The sequence below is a fragment of the Pleurodeles waltl genome, chromosome 7 (genome assembly GCF_031143425.1).
Source record: "Pleurodeles waltl isolate 20211129_DDA chromosome 7, aPleWal1.hap1.20221129, whole genome shotgun sequence".
Taxonomy (NCBI): Eukaryota; Metazoa; Chordata; class Amphibia; order Caudata; family Salamandridae; genus Pleurodeles; species Pleurodeles waltl.
Window position 1 is genome coordinate 980,091,326 of NC_090446.1, and position 18,991 is coordinate 980,110,316.

Genomic DNA, 18,991 nt, shown 5'->3' on the forward strand with positions numbered 1-18,991 from the left:
TCACCTCTTTTGCCACTCCTGCAGAGACCTTCAGGTTTATAAGAATGCCTATTAGCTTGGCCTCTATAGCATGTTGTTTCCAAAGGGTGATGTAGAAAGAACTTGAGGGAATCAATTGTGTCATGTTCTTCCAGGATGCTATCCTGGTCTATGGCAGACATAATGAAGGTCATGCTATCACAGAGAAACAAATTTTAGACAGGCTAAAAGACAATGGACTCATGGTCAAAAGAGAAACGTTCAAGTTTAGAGTCAGCTCAGTTATGTATTTAGGCTATAAAGTTTCTGGGGATGGGTTTTGTCCTAAGCTGGAAATTTCCAATTCCATTGTGTTAGTGACTTCGCTTATGATAAAGACCAAGGGCCAGATGTAGCAAACTTAAAAATTGCGACTCGCATTTTGCGAGTTCGTGCAACTCGCAAAATGCGAGTCGCAAAACGAGATGCAGGCAAAACAACAGTGCCGAAATTGCGACTCGCACCCGGACTCGCAACGCAGTGTGTGAGTCCGCCGATTGCGAGGTCGCTTTTTGCGACTGTGCAAAAAACGAACTCGCAATTAGCGAGTGCTAGTCGCAAATTGCGATTAGCTTGTTAATTGATTACAGGTGCTGCAGAACACTCCAGAAACCACTCCAGAATACTCTGGAAACACTTCCTGGCACATGATGATGACATCACAGCCAGGAAGTTTACTAATACACCTGGGAGGAGGGAGGACCACACCCTTTTATAACTGCTGAACTGCACACAGGAGAAAAAGCATCTGCCATGGAAGGAACTCCAAGGAAGAGAAAGCTGAAGTTCTCTGAGAGGGAGCTGGAGGTGCTGACAGACGAATGCTGTCAGCACTATGACGATTTGTTTGGGAAATCAGCCCTAAATGTGCCTGAAGCCACCAAGAAACAGCTGTGGCAGGACATCCAGGACAAAATAAATTCCCTGGGGGTGAGCCACAGGAGCATTGATGACATCAAAAAAAGGTGGTATGACCTCCGCTCCCGGACCAAGGAGAGGGTGGCAAAAAGGCTCCGGGAGATGAGAGGCACAGGAGGGGGACCATCGTCTGTGCCACCACCCACACCCCTGGAAGAAAGGGTGGAGGAAACCCTGGAGCAGGAGGCAGTCTCGGGATTTGGGGACCTGGACACCTCACAGCCCAGCACATCAACCGGTGAGTACCATGTGACATGCCTGTACCCCTATCAATGCCATACCCCCACCCACCATGTACACAGGGACATGCTCAACCAAGATAGCTCCATTTCAGGGTAGCAAACGCCAGAATGATGCATTATGGGAAATGTAGTCAAGTAGGCAGTTCATAGTCAAATGTTTATTAGGAAGTGTGCAACAGATAGTAGACACTGACAGTCTGTTCCCCATGTCCCACAGGTCTCCAACAAGACACCACCACTACTCCAATCAGCCAGCCCCATGAGGATACCTCAGGACCCGCCAGCACTCCCACCTGCACGGCCAACAGCATCCCTGCAGTATCCACACCTGCTGCAACTGTATCCCAAGAGGCTGCGCCAGCAACAGGCAGGAGTGAGACAGTGGAACTCACAGGGCAGCCACTGCTGCGCAGGCGACGTAGGTCCAGGACATCAGGGCTGCAGTCCGGCCAACAACTTCCCAGCACCAGTGAGTCACAGCTGCTGCATGGTCAGCACCTACAAAATAGAATTTTAGGGAGGATTAGTGGTGTGCTGCACCGCTTCGTGCGCAATAACCAGGCCAGCATGCAGCAACTGAACTCCAGGATGGACATGATATGCACGAACACTGGGGACCTTGCCCTAGCCATGAGGGAATTGGCGGGAGGACTACTGGCCCAGGCCGAGGGTGGGCGGCGCAGGGACCGTCAGCTCCTGCACAGACTAGACAGGATGGCCACATCCATCGGCAGGCTCGCCATGAACACCACAGGCCTGTCGAGAAGGACAGTTGGGCTGCAGGTGGAAATGGGCCATTTCGCTGGCGATGTGGCTAGGGGCCTGGGACGTCTCACCCACATCATTGACTTGATGGAGGCACGGCATCTGTCTAGGGGCACAGGGGAAACACCCCAGGACAGTGAGGAGGGCTCGACAGTGAGCAGTGTCTCTGCCACTGACAGTAGGATGCTCAGGAGTACCAGGCAGAGCACAGCAGAAGCACCAGGGACCAGCCAGGCTGGCAGGAGGGGCAGAAGGTCATAGACATTACCCTGGTCCTGTAGAAGTGGCACATGACGTCAATGTGCCACATGCCTGGTTTGCATTTTCATGCCCATGGACATTCATTACTTGTATATAGTTCAATTTCTGCACTAGTAAAATAGTTATTTTTGTTCCACTTAACAAATGGTGTTTTTCGTCAATAGGTGAGTATGGTTGGAGTTGACACGTACCTTCCAAAGTATTGGTTTGCGATGTGTTCCCGTCTCAGTCTGCCTTGATTAGCTATACTCCGATCCCCATGATGGCGATGTGGTTGTTCTTGCTCTTCATCATCAGGATCTGGGTCTGCAGGGGTGAGAGGTAGCCCACGTCGGGTGGCTATGTTGTGGAGGATGGCACATGCGACCACAATTTTGAATGCTGTAATGTGGGTATACTGGAGGGCACCTCCACTGCGGTGGAGGCATCTGAATCTTGCTTTCAGGAGTCCGAAGGTGCGCTCTATCATGTTCCTGGTCCTCTTATGTGCATTGTTGTATCGCCTCTCACATTCATTGCTGGGTGTTAAAAACGGAGTCAGAATCCATGGCCTTAGGGCATATGCACTGTCACCTGTTGGGCACAAAATGTACACTGTTAGGAAGTCCTGATTGTTGTGCACAGTGACCTGTGTGTATGTCTGCAAGGTGTATGTAGCTCTACCTAGAAGGTATCCGTCTCCAAATTCCCCACGTTCCAGGCGTTGATGTATCCCACTATGCCTAAAAATGTATGAGTCATGGGTACTGCCTGGAAACTTAGCTACAATGTCAGTGATGACATAATGGGCGTCACAAACTACCTGAATATTCAGTGAGTGGGTACACTTTCTGTTGCGGAAAATATGTTCCAGGTTTGAAGGGGGGCATATTTGAATGTGTGTCCCATCTACACATCCTATGACATGGGGAAAGTTGGCAATGCGGTAAAAGTCCAGCTTGGTGCTGTTAATTTCTGCCTCATTCCTTGGTAGGTATATGAAGTGAGACATGTGTGTGACTAAGGCATCTAGGAAGGCCCTGAGGAACCTTGACACTGCACTTTGAGATACCCCACCTGCCACAGCAATGACCCCCTGATAGCTCCCTGAGGCCAAGAGGTGCAGTGAGCATAGCACTTGCACGTGCGTAGGGATGGCGCAGCCACGCAGAGTCTGGTGTTCTAGCTGTGGTTTCAGTAAATCAATTAATTCTAGTATGGCTGCGCTGCTAAGGCGGTATTTATCGTATATCTCATCCTCAGTTTGCTGGAAAAGAGTCTGCCTTGTTCTATATATCTTCTCCTGTCTGTGGCCCCTCCTCCTCCTCTGCTGTGCGGCGTGGACTCTCCTCCTCACTGCTATCAGGTATATGTCCGCCATCTTGAGTAACCCAGATGCTTTCTGGGTCTCCTTTTATGCTTTGGTTATGGTTACCACCTGCTCTGAGTTAGTGGTAAATGGGACATGCAAACTGGGCTTTTTGCGACTAGTCGCAATTTGCGAGTTGAAATTGCATAAGCTTTGCGACTCGCAAATTGCAACTTACTATTTGCGGGTCGCAAAATGGGGTCGCAACTGTTGCGACTCGCAAACGGCTCCCATCGCTTTTTGCAAGTCGGAAATGGGGTTTTTGAATCCCATTTCCGATTTTGCATTGTCGCAAATAGCGAATCGGCCCATTTGCGACTCGCAATTATTTGCTACATCTGGCCCCAAGTGAGATCAATTCTTGGATTGGTGGAGTATTATTGTAATTTGTACTACACTTTGCTAGTTTGGTGGAACCCATTAGATTACCATTAAAGAAAAATGTGAGCGTGGTGTGGTTTGATGAATGCAAAGACACTTTTGAGAAGATAAAGATAGAGATTGGGAAGATGCCATCCCTAGGGCATTTTAATGTAAGACAAAAAAAACGATACTACTGATGGCAGTTTGAACGGTCAGGGGGCAGTACTTTCCCAAGTTGTGGATGGTGAGGAAAAAAACATAGGGGGTTATTCCAACTTTGGAGGAGGTGGTAATCCGTCCCAAATGTGACAGATTTACCACCAGCCGTATTACGAGTTCCATAGGATATAATGGACTCGTAATACGGCTGGTGGTATATCCGTCACTTTACTGTCACTTTTGGGACGGATTACCACTTCCTCCAAAGTTGGAATAACCCCCATAGTTTTTGCCTCACAGTCACAGAAGGTGGCAAAAGAGAGATACTCAGTGATCATGAGGTACGTATTAGCTTGTATAGGGACAGGCCAGCATTTCAAACCTTTCTTTTTGAGTCTACCTTTTGTTTTGAGAACTGACTATAGACATTTGATCCACATATTTTCTAGTAGAAATGTTGACAGTTAAGGATATGAGTTCAAAGTCTACTAGAGTTAAATTTCCCCAAGAGGTATTTCTCAGGGGCACAACATGTACTGACTGACTGTTTGTTTCTGCTTCCATTCGAAGATTTGAGTGTGGTAGATTCAGAATTGTTTTCTCAAACAGTCAGCTTTAGGTAAAGGAGATTGGGAGTCGGAGGTGGCTAAATGTGTGGTGTGGAAACAAGTGTCTGATTATGTTGTCAAGGGATGGCATGCATGGAAATTGATACCAGAAGAGCCAAGAGGATCTTGGAATGGTAGAGATGAACTGGACATTGTTGGTGGGGTATTTTGTAATGGTGAAAGGTCCCTCTGGGTTATGGAGTAAGATCATAAGTTTTGCTAATGACAGGCATGTGGGCAGGAGTTTAACTAAGGCTAGGGTGAGATAACATTACTGGTGGCCTGGTCCTGACAAACAGACAGAAGTGGTAGAGAAGGATTGATTGCAATGTGCAGGCAGTGACAAATCTAAGTTGATCACCAATTAAAATGAGTGTCTCTATGTCTGTGGTGTGTTTTGGCCTGTAGGACTCCCCTGATATGTCCAAGTGTGTGATACTATCTTTCAGTAGCAACATGAACATAGCAACCTTTTCCATGGTCCAAATTATGGGCCGAAGTGCAACCTATGTGCAGATGCTTCAATACTGCATGCAGCATTATTACATCTGCTAATTTCACACAACAAAATCACAGATAGATGTGAAATTGACTCATGTGATAGTTTTACAGGCAGCAACACCAATACTAATTAGGACCCAAGTAAAGTTTAAGTGCCACACATCTGCCAGCAGTGGGCCGTCTCGGGTTGGAAACTCATCTGATATTAATTTCTTTGCTTTTTGGTAAATCAGTCACCATCAGATATGGGCTGCTTTTATGGAAATGGGGTGCTTTGCTGATGCGACTGCATTAAAAAAGGATACATGTAAAATATTAAAACATTTTTTGTTTGAGGCTATAGATCTCATTCTGATCAGAATACATGAATTTATGTTACACATAATTATAGAAAATTCATTTTTGTGAAAAAATGTGTAATGTTCATTCCATGTGATTAGCATGGATGAATAAATTAAATGCAATGTTCCATCGTGACACTTGCTTCTCATGGTAGACTTTTTACAAGGCTGTCACTTCAGATTTAGGCACTTAGAGAGCTGCAGTCATTTTGCATTTCATTAATACTGAAGTGTAAAATTCACACATCCCTTCACTTGATTTTGGTTACTCTGAAATCCCTGAATGCAACAGACTGCGCCCCATTAAAGCACTTTTCAACTCCAGCCTTGCATGCGCCCTCTCTTCTCTATCCAAATCTATCTAATTTAACATGGGAAAAGATAGACATTTTTAGAATTTTAATTAATCGCCTATAAAATGTTGATAACCTCTGGTCAGTGGCTAGCTTGGTCAGAAAGATTGGTGAGGGTGAGCTTCCGATTTTAAAACAATTTGACTGGAATTGAATGATATACAACAAGTAAGGTTCATGTTAGGGGCATAAGGAGCAGTGGAAACGGAGAGAAATGCGGATTGGTAAGAGTTCAAAGAAAGAAAACACTATGGGGCATATTTAAGAGCCCCTATCGCCACTGGAGCATCACTTTACATGATGCTCCAGTGGCGCTAACCTCTGCTCCATATTTACAAGGAAGTGTAAGGCCACTTTTTGTGGGGTTACGCCTCCTTGTAAATATGCACCCCTCTGACACAGTTTTTGGCATCAGAGGGGCGTGCAGTGGGTGTTGCTGTCGGTGTGCCACAGCAACATCCATTGCATTTTGATGCTGCCTCAGATTTACAGGATTTCGTAAACCTGAGGCAGCGCCAAAATCTAATGCCACCGCAGGGGTGGCGTTAGCAAGGCGCAACAAGGAGGAATACTTTTATTCCTCTTCGTTTTATGCTTTTTCGCAAATTCCAGAAATTATTGTTTATGTGCAGGAAGGTGCCCCTATAAGGAATCATTTCAAAATTAATCTTTAGCACTTCTGTGTGTGCTGCGTTCTGCAGCACACACAGAAGTGCCAAATCTCCATTGGTGATTGTTTGTGTGCAGAAAGGGACACCTTCCCACACGTAAACAATCAAACCCCTCAACGTAGACATCCTTGCACCATGGTGCAAGGATGCCTGCGTTGGTGCAGGCATCTTAATGTAGTGCCAGCACAGGAGACAACACAGTGGTGTGCAGTATTCAATTAAATAATGTGCATCCCTGCCTTGTGAAAATGACGGAGCGTGGCGCTGTCAATTTTCGCACAACATTGTGCTCCGTCATTTTCTTTTAAATATGGGCCTATATTTTTCAAAATGACCAATGTTTTTGAGGACTTTCAAAACAGAAGGAGAGAGAGAGAGTGTGGGTGCATTTTTGTTTGTACAGTATGTTAAAATTCCTGGTAAAATCCAACTGACATCTCACAATACCCATCTAAAAGCACCTGTACCCAACTATTTATCAGAAAGTACATTTATTAGGGAGGTGTAACACCTCAAACACCCCCTCTTCAAGGTACGCCCCTGCCTCTTGTTTGAGAACTCTGGATGAAAGGCAGAACATTACTAGGCCATGATGTCAAAAGGAACTCAAAATTCTTCTTTTCGAAAGACACGCTGGGTAGTTGTAATCACCCACTTACTTAAAACTTCCTGCAACAATAAGTGCACAAAATCAGCAAATGTGGGATGAATGAACAGGATTAAAGACCAGGACATAATTGTTTCCCAAAGTCGAGTTCTGTAATACAGTCTGGGGAACAAAAGTTGAATGCTGGTTAACGAAAAAGATTGTATTTTCTTAAATTTCAAGGGCACCCAATTCTGTGTTAATGCATTTTCCATGTTAAAAAAAAACATGTTTCCTCTTTATAAGTAATCGAGACATCAAAATCCCAAACAGCTGTGCTATTCAGTAGCCCACTAAGACTTTTTGAGTGAATCTCTGTGACACACTTTATAACTAAACAGATCTACAGCACAACTAACATTTTACCAGATGGACATATTTCTAGGTCACGATGCAAAATATATCTTTTAAATCATTTTGATGACGAAGTGTTTTTTTTAGCTTGGTATTTTCACTTTAGTGAACTGGTCTGGGGAACCCAAACAAACATGTTCGCCTTGTCATGGAACATGTCTGTAACGGTCTGACTGAGGATTTTTCCAAGAGCAGGTACATCAAAACAAGCTTCACTTCACATACAGTGGCATATATTTATTTGTAAAACAACCAAAAACATGCTCTCTGGAAGCATTTTTCTTGCATGTACATTTTGTTTGAACAACCAGTGAGCCTTCCAATGCAAACATTGTCTGAATGTCGGGTGCCCAGGATCGCTTTGAAGCTGATTAACTGTGAGGCTTTTTAATGAGATATGATCTTGGTTTGGCGGTGAGACGTGAAGAATAAACTTCAGGAACCTGAAATTCTGCTGAAAGAAGGGATAGATGTGGGTTTTAGTGCTAGTCAGTGCTTAATTTGTGCTTGTTGTTTCCGGTGCTGAGCACCGGCACTTATTTGTGAGGGCCGGGGCTTATTCTTATGCCTCAATCATTTGCTGCGAGCAAAAGACAGGTATGGGAAAGACGTAAGAAGGAAAAACTAAAAAGCGTCATAAAGGGAGAAAATAGAAAGTTGCAGGATGAACTGAAGGGGCAGGGGCGGCTGTAAATGGATTGAAGAGGCCCGAGATGGCTTCAGGATTACGCTGCCTCAGCATTCAGTGCTGGTTGATTTAATTACAGCAGCCTCGTGTTTAAGAGAAGGGCTTTGAGCACCGGCGCCTCTTTATTTGCAAATTAAGCACTGGTGCTAGTAAGCAGCAATTGTGCCAATCAGTCAGAGAGCTAGCGTCCACGTAGGACGTGCAATATGACTTTTTCATTGTATCGTATGTAGGCTTGCATATATGGCTGTAGGCAGTGCTTGAAATGGAAAAATTAAAGTGCAGGTACTCTGTTCCAGAGTATCTGCTTGTTTCCGAAAAGTGCCGGTACTCTCCAATTAAAAGTATTACGTTTTTCTTTAGATGTGCCGGTACTCTCGCTCTCAAAATAAAAAAGTGCCGGTACTCAGTACCGGAGAGTACCGGCCCATTTAAAACACTGGCTGTAGGTCACCGTAGGAGACATGAATTGAAGTTTCTGTTTCAGCCCCACCCCCCTTTAGCGGGAGCTGACACTGGCTAAAATCAGGTTTGTTTAATGACACAAGGTTTCGACTCGGCCTGTGGGGCGTTGGTTGAAAAAGGTACATAAAGTGGGGTGTGAACTCATATCCATATGCAAAGTGCTATTGGTTTATAAGGTATAAATGACTGATTGCACTGCACCTGACCTGGGGCTTTAAGAGGGATGTAAAAAGTGTCTCCAAAAACGGCATGACTTTTATAACTAGGGTCGTGGCTTAAACAGGTAAGCTTAATTTCTGTGATTCCCTTAGTATGCCACCGAATCTTTGGTTCCTCGCTGAGCTTTCTATTATTGAATCCAGATACAAAACGCAACAGCTGACATACACCTAAAACCAGCCAGGACTATTGGCTTTGTCAATGGTTATTAGCTATTCAAGTTAAATGAGTATCAATGATTTTGTTGTAAATAATTAATATTGAAAATGTTTCAATTCTAAAATTGTGAGACGGTGAATTACACATTACTAATGCCCGTGGGAAGTGTAGTGATCTTCAGAGAGTCTCAGTTACTCCTGTAATCTCGTTCATCTGCATATTTTATGCCTGATCTCTTTTTTCTTCAGCACTCTCTTTATACCCTCACCTGAATGCACCTCCTCACATCTCCTTCTCTTCACCACCCCCAAAGCACACAACGCACACTCTCACTTTTAAGCATGGCATTTTTTTTTTTGTTTACTTTTGTCTTGTCAGTAATTTGACAGCTGTGTACCTCATTCACACACATTTGCCCAGAATCACATTTGGAACTCAAATACGTGACCATTACTCTGTGTTCTTCGCAGAGAGGCCAAGGACTGCATGGCAGTGAATTCTGAACACCACCTTGACCCACTGAGAGTCACAGTGAGTAACTTTTGCTTCTGAGTCAAATCCAGAGCACACAATTGTGGCCTATAACAAACACCTGGCAGTGACTCGGTTGTACATATACAATATATACGACAGAAATATGCTGTACAAAAAAATCATTAGGAGAAGCGCTTTACATGACTAAATGAAGTTTCATGTAGTGCAAATTTGATTGGAGGCGCGCTTTACATAACAGTGAAGTTTCAAATAGCACGAACTGGATTTAAGGAGCACTTTACATGACTACCACTTACAAGTTTAGCAGTTGTAAATATACAAACTGGAGCAGTTACAACAGTAAAAAACACAGAAATCCTCAATGCAGCTCTCCTGGCACAGTGGGAGACCCAATATACTACAATATTCAGTGCACTCAGGGAAACTCACCCCATAATGCATTGCAGGCATTTCTGTTTCAAAACATTTTTGGCCATAACTCAGCCTGTGCTGGTCCTTGGACAAAAGGACAACCATCGAAAAGTTCTGCACGACACGACACGCTGTTTCTGTCTATGTCATCTCTGTGTCACCACACTAGGTTTGGTGGGGGAGGAGGGTCAAAATAGTAACCTCTCCCACCATTTATTGTCTTCTTAAGCTCTCTCATGGCTAGAAGTTTTGTTTTACAGCTGGGAGTAGTTTGTATTTGAAGGTCCTTCTTTGTAATGGTTTTACAGTAGGTCTGCTAGGCCTCAAAATGTGTATAGCATTACGTCCTGTAGGGGCTACATATATGGTTACACTGCGTTACTTTCTGCGTTTCTGTTTTCATGTTGTTATGCCAGCTAGGGTCTGACTATATGGTTACATGATCATATTTCTTACAAATGTTATTTTTATTAAGGTGTCCCCTAGGGTCTGTTCTGACCATTCTAGTCAACACACTACAATTTTCGCCGCACTCAGAAACTCGCCCCATAATGCTTTGAGGGGCATTCCTTTTACAAAACATTTTTGCCCATAACTCACTGTGCTCTGTCTGTCAGGATCATCTCTGGGTCCCAACACTAGATTGGGGGAGACCTCAAAATAACAATATAAAACAATAAAATAAATAATGGCAATAGTTTCATTTTTTGCAGCAGATAGAGGAAGGAGGTATATGGAAGTGCTTTAGTTATATGCAGGGCACTAGAATTTTGTGGCAAAGAGGATCAAATTATGCGGCAAGGTTGAACAATTTATATGGCAAGAAAAGTCCAGGTATGCATTTACAATTCCAATAGCAAGCAAATATAAGCCCTATTGCATTGCAAATGCCTTTTTAAGTCTGGTACAAACAACTTAAGCTGTTGTACTACATATTGTTACCCATTCTTCAAACAAATACAATGAGAAGTACAGAGGGCTCTGTGTCAGACCCTCTTCATCTATTGCCTTTCATATTTTGCCATTGCTTAGATGGGTTGTCCATCAAGACCATGGCTTTTTGAGATTGTGTATATTGTCTCATTTGCATTCCCATTACATTTTGGTTAAGGGGCTCTTGTTAAGCTGCAAATTTGGCACAGTTACGAGTTTGGCAGTCTTATCACCATACCGCTACAATGGCAGTCCCAAGAAGACCGCTGAGCTGGCGGTTTTCCACCCACCATATTACATGATCTCTGTTGTGCTGGCTGTCTCGCGGTTGCGGTCTTCCGACGGAGGTGGACTGTCGTGCTATGAACCTCATTTTTTGTAAATTTTGTGCCACAGTGCTAATACATATGTGTATATGTACATGATGCAAGTCTGAAAATACACACATATAGAAAACATACTTTGTCCAATAGCACAGGTCCACAGCCATTGTAACAGTGAAGAAATGTATGAGTGGCTTACCTTAGGAGTTGATGCCAAGGGTATGTACTTTCCTAATGGCCAAGTGTCTGAAGCAAAGGGAGGACCTTGACAAGGGTCTCTATGATGGGAAAAAGAGTGGAAACTGGATATAAAGTGAGTACTTACCTCATATATGATGTTTCCACCAGATCGAGTATGGAGGTCTTCCCACCACAGTTGGCTTGGCGGTGAACCACATCATAATATCGCCTGTGGGAACAGGGGATGGGCTCCAGTTGTCAGCCACTGTGGCCTGTGACTGCCGCCAATGCGGGCGTGAAAGACTGGTGGTGGCGGCAGGTCACAGGTGGTCTTTCGTAAATGGGACTGCCAACATCGTAATTGGGCTGGCAGATCACCTAGTCAGTGATACCGACGCCACTGCAATAGCGGTACCAAGACTGCCAAAGCTGTAATCAGGACCATAGTTTGTTTACTGTTGTGTATTTACTTTGCTGACACAATGTTTAGTTTCTGATTAATATCTTTTTTCAATTTAGGTTGTGGTTATTGGATGCCTTAGTGTAGGAAAGTACCATCTTGCCTGGCATGTTACCCCCATTTTTCACTGTATATATGTTGTTTTAGTTGTATGTGTCACTGGGACCCTGGTAACCCAGGGCCCCAGTGCTCATAAGTGTGCCTGAATGTGTTACCTGTGTAGTGACTAACTGTCTCACTGAGGCTCTGCTAATCAGAACCTCAGTGGTTATGCTCTCTCATTTCTTTCCAAATTGTCACTAACAGGCTAGTGACCATTTTTACCAATTTACATTGGCTTACTGCAACACCCTTATAATTCCCTAGTATATGGTACTGAGGTACCCAGGGTATTGGGGTTCCAGGAGATCCCTATGGGCTGCAGCATTTCTTTTGCCACCCATAGGGAGCTCTGACAATTCTTACACAGGCCTGCCACTGCAGCCTGAGTGAAATAACGTCCACGTTATTTCACAGCCATTTTACACTGCACTTAGGTAACTTATAAGTCACCTATATGTCTAACCTTTACCTGGTAAAGGTTAGGTGCAAAGTTACTTAGTGTGAGGGCACCCTGGCACTAGCCAAGGTGCCCCCACATTGTTCAGAGCCAATTCCCTGAACTTTGTGAGTGCGGGGACACCATTACACGCGTGCACTACATATAGGTCACTACCTATATGTAGCTTCACAATGGTAACTCCGAATATGGCCATGTAACATGTCTATGATCATGGAATTGCCCCCTATATGCCATCCTGGCATAGTTGGCACAATCCCATGATCCCAGTGGTCTGTAGCACAGACCCTGGTACTGCCAAACTGCCCTTCCTGGGGTTTCACTGCAGCTGCTGCTGCTGCCAACCCCTCAGACAGGCATCTGCCCTCCTGGGGTCCAGCCAGGCCTGGCCCAGGATGGCAGAACAAAGGACTTCCTCTTTGAGAGGGTGTTACACCCTCTCCCTTTGGAAAATGGTGTGAAGGCAGGGGAGGAGTAGCCTCCCCAGCCTCTGGAAATGCTTTGTTGGGCATAGATGTGCCCAATTCTGCATAAGCCAGTCTACACCGGTTCAGGGGACCTCTTAGCCCTGCTCTGGCGCGAAACTGGACAAAGGAAAGGGGAGTGACCACTCCCCTGACCTGCACCTCCCCTGGGAGGTGTCCAGAGCTCCTCCAGTGTGCTCCAGACCTCTGCCATCTTGGAAACAGAGGTGCTGCTGGCACACTGGACTGCTCTGAGTGGCCAGTGCCACCAGGTGACGTCAGAGACTCCTTGTGATAGGCTCCTTCAGGTGTTGCTAGCCTATCCTCTCTCCTAGGTAGCCAAACCCTCTTTTCTGGCTATTTAGGGTCTCTGTCTCTGGGGAAACTTTAGATAACGAATGCAAGAGCTCATCCGAGTTCCTCTGCATCTCTCTCTTCACCTTCTGCCAAGGAATCGACTGCTGACCGCGCTGGAAGCCTGCAAACCTGCAACATATTAGCAAAGACGACTACTGCAACTCTGTAACGCTGATCCTGCCGCCTTCTCGACTGTTTTCCTGCTTGTGCATGCTGTTTGGGTAGTCTGCCTCCTCTCTGCACCAGAAGCTCAGAAGAAATCTCCCGTGGGTCGACGGAATCTTCCCCCTGCAACCGCAGGCACCAAAAAGCTGCATTACCGGTCCCTTGGGTCTCCTCTCAGCACGACGAGCGAGGTCCTTCGAATCCAGCGACTCTGTCCAAGTGACCCCCACAGTCCAGTGACTCTTCAGTCCAAGTTTGGTGGAGGTAAGTCCTTGCCTCACCTCGCTGGGCTGCATTGCTGGGAACTGCGACTTTTGCAGCTACTCCGGCCCCTGTGCATTTCCGGCGGAAATCCTTTGTGCACAGCCAAGCCTGGGTCCACGGCACTCTAACCTGCATTGCACGACTTTCTAAGTTGGTCTCCGGCGACGTGGGACTCCTTTGTGCGACTTCGGGTGAGCACCGTTTCACGCATCCTTGTAGTGCCTGTTTCTGGCACTTCTCTGGGTGCTACCTGCTACTGAGAGGGCTCTTTGTCTTGCTCGACGTCTCCTCTCTCTCCTGGTCCAATTTGCGACCTCCTGGTCCCTCCAGGGCCACAGCAGCGTCCAAAAACGCTAACTGCACGATTTGCAGCTAGCAAGGCTTGTTGGCATTCTTTTGGCGGGAAAACACTTCTGCACGACTCTCCACGGCGAGAGGGATCCGTCCACCAAAGGGGAAGTCTCTAGCCCTTTTCGTTCCTGCAGAAACCTCAGCTTCTTCTGTCCAGTAGAAGCTTCTTTGCACCCGCAGCTGGCATTTCCTGGGCATCTGCCCATCTCCGACTTGCTTGTGACTTTTGGACTTGGTCCCCTTGTTCCACAGGTACCCTAGATTGGAAATCCACAGTTGTTGCATTGTTGGTTTGTGTCTTTCCTGCATTATTCCTCTAACACGACTTCTTTGTCCTTAGGGGAACTTTAGTGCACTTTGCACTCACTTTTCAGGGTCTTGGGGAGGGTTATTTTTCTAACTCTCACTATTTTCTAATAGTCCCAGCGACCCTCTACAAGGTCACATAGGTTTGGGGTCCATTCGTGGTTCGCATTCCACTTTTGGAGTATATGGTTTGTGTTGCCCCTATCCCTATGTTTCCCCATTGCATCCTATTGTAACTATACATTGTTTGCACTGTTTTCTAAGACTATACTGCATATTTTTGCTATTGTGTATATATATCTTGTGTATATTTCCTATCCTCTCACTGAGGGTACACTCTAAGATACTTTGGCATATTGTCATAAAAATAAAGTACCTTTATTTTTAGTATAACTGTGTATTGTGTTTTCTTATGATATTGTGCATATGACACTAAGTGGTACTGTAGTAGCTTCACACGTCTCCTAGTTCAGCCTAAGCTGCTCTGCTAAGCTACCATTATCTATCAGCCTAAGCTGCTAGACACCCTATACACTAATAAGGGATAACTGAGCCTGGTGCAAGGTGCAAGTACCCCTTGGTACTCACTACAAGCCAGTCCAGCCTCCTACATTGGTTGTGCAGTGGTGGGATAAGTGCTTTGAGACTACTTACCACTCTTGTCATTGTACTTTTCATAAGAGAAAAATATACAAAACAAGGTCAGTGTATATACACATAGCCAAAAAGTTTTGCATTTCCTCTTTTCACTCTTTTCTAAGTGCTGAAAAGTACTTCTAACTTTCCAAAAAGTTCTAAAAAGTTTAAAAAGTTTTTTTTTCTCTGTCTTTCTAAAAGCTCTGACAAACTTTTTATCTTTTACTATCACTTTAACTCTCTCTAAAAATGTCTGGCACAGGCCAAAATGTTGATCTGTCCAAACTTGCATATGATCACCTTAGCTGGAAAGGAGCAAGGAGTCTCTGCATAGAGAGAGGTTTGAGTGTAGGGAAGAATCCTTCTTTGGAATTATTGCTTAGCATGCTTAGAGAACAAGGTAAGGCCATAGGGGCCACATCTGTTGAAAAAGTAGCAAATGGTTCCCAATCTGATCCAGGGACTCCCCCAGGAAAAGATTCAGGAAAGAAACTTCCTAGCCTGCCCATTACTAGGCAGTCTAGCATAGTTGGTAATGATGATGAGCCACACCATATAAATAGTGTTGTCTCACATCATAGCAAAAGCATTTATTCTCACCATACTGTTAGTGATGTTTCTGTTAGCCAAGCTGTTAGGGTGGCTTCTGTAAGGGACAGGTCTCCTTCTGTCCATTCTCACCATACTTCTGTTTCAAGGCATGTCCCTCCCACCCACCCTGATGACAGATTGTTAGAAAGGGAGCTCAATAGATTGAGAGTGGAACAAACCAGACTGAAGCTCAAGAAGCAACAGCTGGATTTGGATAGACAGACTTTAGAGGTAGAGAAGGAGAGACAGAAACTGGGTTTAGAAACCCATGGTGGCAGCAGCAGTATTCCCCATAGTCATCCTGCAAAAGAGCATGATTCCAGGAATCTGCACAAGATAGTTCCCCCTTATAAGGAGGGGGGTGACATTAACAAGTGGTTTGCTGCACTTGAGAGGGCCTGTGTTGTACAGGATGTCCCTCAAAGGCAGTGGGCTGCTATCCTATGGCTATCATTTAGTGGAAAAGGTAGGGATAGGCTCCTTACTGTGAAAGAAAATGATGCTAATAATTTCCAAGTTCTTAAGAATGCACTCCTGGATGGTTATGGCTTAACCACTGAACAATACAGGATAAAGTTCAGAGAGACCAAAAAGGAGTCTTCACAAGACTGGGTTGATTTCATTGACCATTCAGTGAAGGCCTTGGAGGGGTGGTTACATGGCAGTAAAGTTACTGATTATGACAGCCTGTATAACTTGATCCTGAGAGAGCATATTCTTAATAATTGTGTGTCTGATTTGTTGCACCAGTACTTGGTGGACTCTGATCTGACCTCCCCCCAAGAATTGGGAAAGAAGGCAGACAAATGGGTCAGAACAAGGGTGAACAGAAAAGTTCATACAGGGGGTGACAAAGATGGCAACAAAAAGAAGGATGGTAAGTCTTCTGACAAGGATGGGGACAAATCTAAAAATGAGTCTTCATCAGGCCCACAAAAACACTCTGGTGGGGGTGGTGGGCCCAAATCCTCTTTTAATCAGAACAAGGAAAAGAAACCATGGTGCTATTTATGTAAGATAAAAGGCCATTGGACAACAGATCCCAGTTGTCCAAAGAAAGGCACCAAGCCTCCTACCACTACAACCCCTACTGCTACACCTAGTGTCCCTACTAATAGCAGTGGTGGTGGGAACAAACCTACTAATAGCCAATCCAAAGGAGTAGCTGGGCTCACTATTGGTAACTTAGTTGGGGTTGGCCTTGTTAGGGAGGCCACAGAGGCTGTGTTAGTCTCTGAGGGGGCTATTGATTTAGCCACCTTAGTTGCTTGTCCCCTTAATATGGATAAGTACAAGCAGCTACCCCTAATAAATGGTGTTGAGGTTCAGGCCTACAGGGACACTGGTGCCAGTGTGACTATGGTCATAGAGAAACTGGTCCACCCTGAACAACACCTACTTGGTCACCAGTACCAAGTAACCAATGCTCACAACAACACACTTAGCCACCCCATGGCTGTTGTAAATCTCAACTGGGGGGGGGGTTACTGGTCCAAAGAAAGTTGTGGTAGCTTCAGATTTACCTGTAGACTGTCTATTAGGGAATGATTTGGAGACATCAGCTTGGTCAGATGTGGAGTTGGAGGCCCATGCAGCAATGCTGGGCATCCCAGGGCATATTTTTGCTTTGACAAGGGCTCAGGCCAAAAAGCAAAAAGGACAGGGAAGCTTGGATCCTGGAACAATGGACCAAGCGCTCCCTAAAGCTAGGGCTAGTAGAAGCAAACCACTTCCTACTATCCCTCCCTCTACAGTGGATTCTACTTCTGAGGAAGAAGAATTCCCTCCCTGTGCAGAACCTACACCAGAGGAGCTGGAAGCAGACACTGCTGAGCTTTTGGGTGAAGGGGGGCCTGCCAGAGAGGAGCTGAGTGTGGCACAGCAAACCTGTCCCACATTAGAGGGTCTCAGACAGCAAGCTGCCAAACAGGCTAATGGGGATGTCAGTGACTCTCACAGAGTTTACTGGGAGGACAACCTCTTGTACACTGAGCATAGGGATCCTAAACCTGGAGCTGCCAGGAGATTAGTGATTCCTCAGGAGTACAGAAAGTTCCTCCTAACACTGGCACATGACATTCCCCTAGCTGGACACCTGGGTCAAATGAAAACTTGGGACAGACTGGTTCCATTGTTTCATTGGCCTAGGATGTCTGAGGACACAAAGGAATTTTGTAAGTCCTGTGAAACCTGTCAAGCCAGTGGCAAGACAGGTGGCACCCCAAAGGCACCCCTTATTCCACTGCCTGTGGTTGGGGTTCCCTTTGAAAGGGTAGGGGTTGACATAGTTGGCCCCCTTGACCCTCCTACTGCTTCAGGCAATAGATTTATCTTGGTGGTAGTGGACCATGCCACAAGATATCCTGAAGCTATTCCTTTAAGGACCACTACAGCACCTGCAGTGGCAAAGGCCCTCCTGGGAATATTTTCCAGGGTGGGCTTCCCAAAGGAAGTAGTATCAGACAGGGGAAGCAATTTCATGTCTGCATACTTAAAGGCCATGTGGAAGGAGTGTGGTGTAACGTACAAGTTCACAACACCCTATCATCCACAAACAAATGGACTGGTGGAGAGATTTAATAAAACTCTCAAAGGCATGATTATGGGTCTCCCTGAAAAACTCCGCAGGAGATGGGATATCCTTCTACCATGCCTCCTTTTTGCCTACAGGGAGGTACCCCAGAAAGGAGTGGGCTTCAGCCCCTTTGAACTTCTTTTTGGACACCCTGTTAGGGGTCCACTCACAATTGTAAAGGAGGGTTGGGAACAACCTTTAAAAGCTCCTAAGCAGGATATTGTGGATTATGTACTTGGCCTCAGATCAAGGATGGCTGAGTACATGAAAAAGGCCAGTAAAAACCTTCAGGCTAGCCAAGAGCTCCAGAAGCAATGGCATGATCAGAAGGCTGTTTTGGTTCAGTACCAACCAGTGCAGAAAGTGTGGGTCTTGGAGCCTGTGGCCCCAAGAGCACTCCAAGATAAATGGAGTGGACCCCACACAATTGTTGAAAAGAAGGGAGAAGTCACCTATTTAGTTGACTTAGGCACTGCCAGGAGTCCCCTTAGGGTGCTCCATGTCAACCGCCTGAAACCCTACTATGACAGGGCTGATCTCACCCTGCTCATGGCAACTGATGAGGGACAGGAAGAAGACAGTGATCCTCTACCTGATCTCTTCTCTTCCACAGAACAAGATGCTCTGGTGGAAGGTGTAGTTTTGGCTGATTGTCTTACTGCTGAGCAGAAAGACAATTGCATAAACCTCCTAGATCAATTCTCTGAACTCTTCTCTACTGTGCCAGGTACCACTTCTTGGTGTGAGCACACTATAGATACTGGAGACAGTTTACCTGTCAAAAGTAAGATCTATAGGCAGCCTGACCATGTCAGGGACTGCATAAAGCAAGAGGTCCAGAA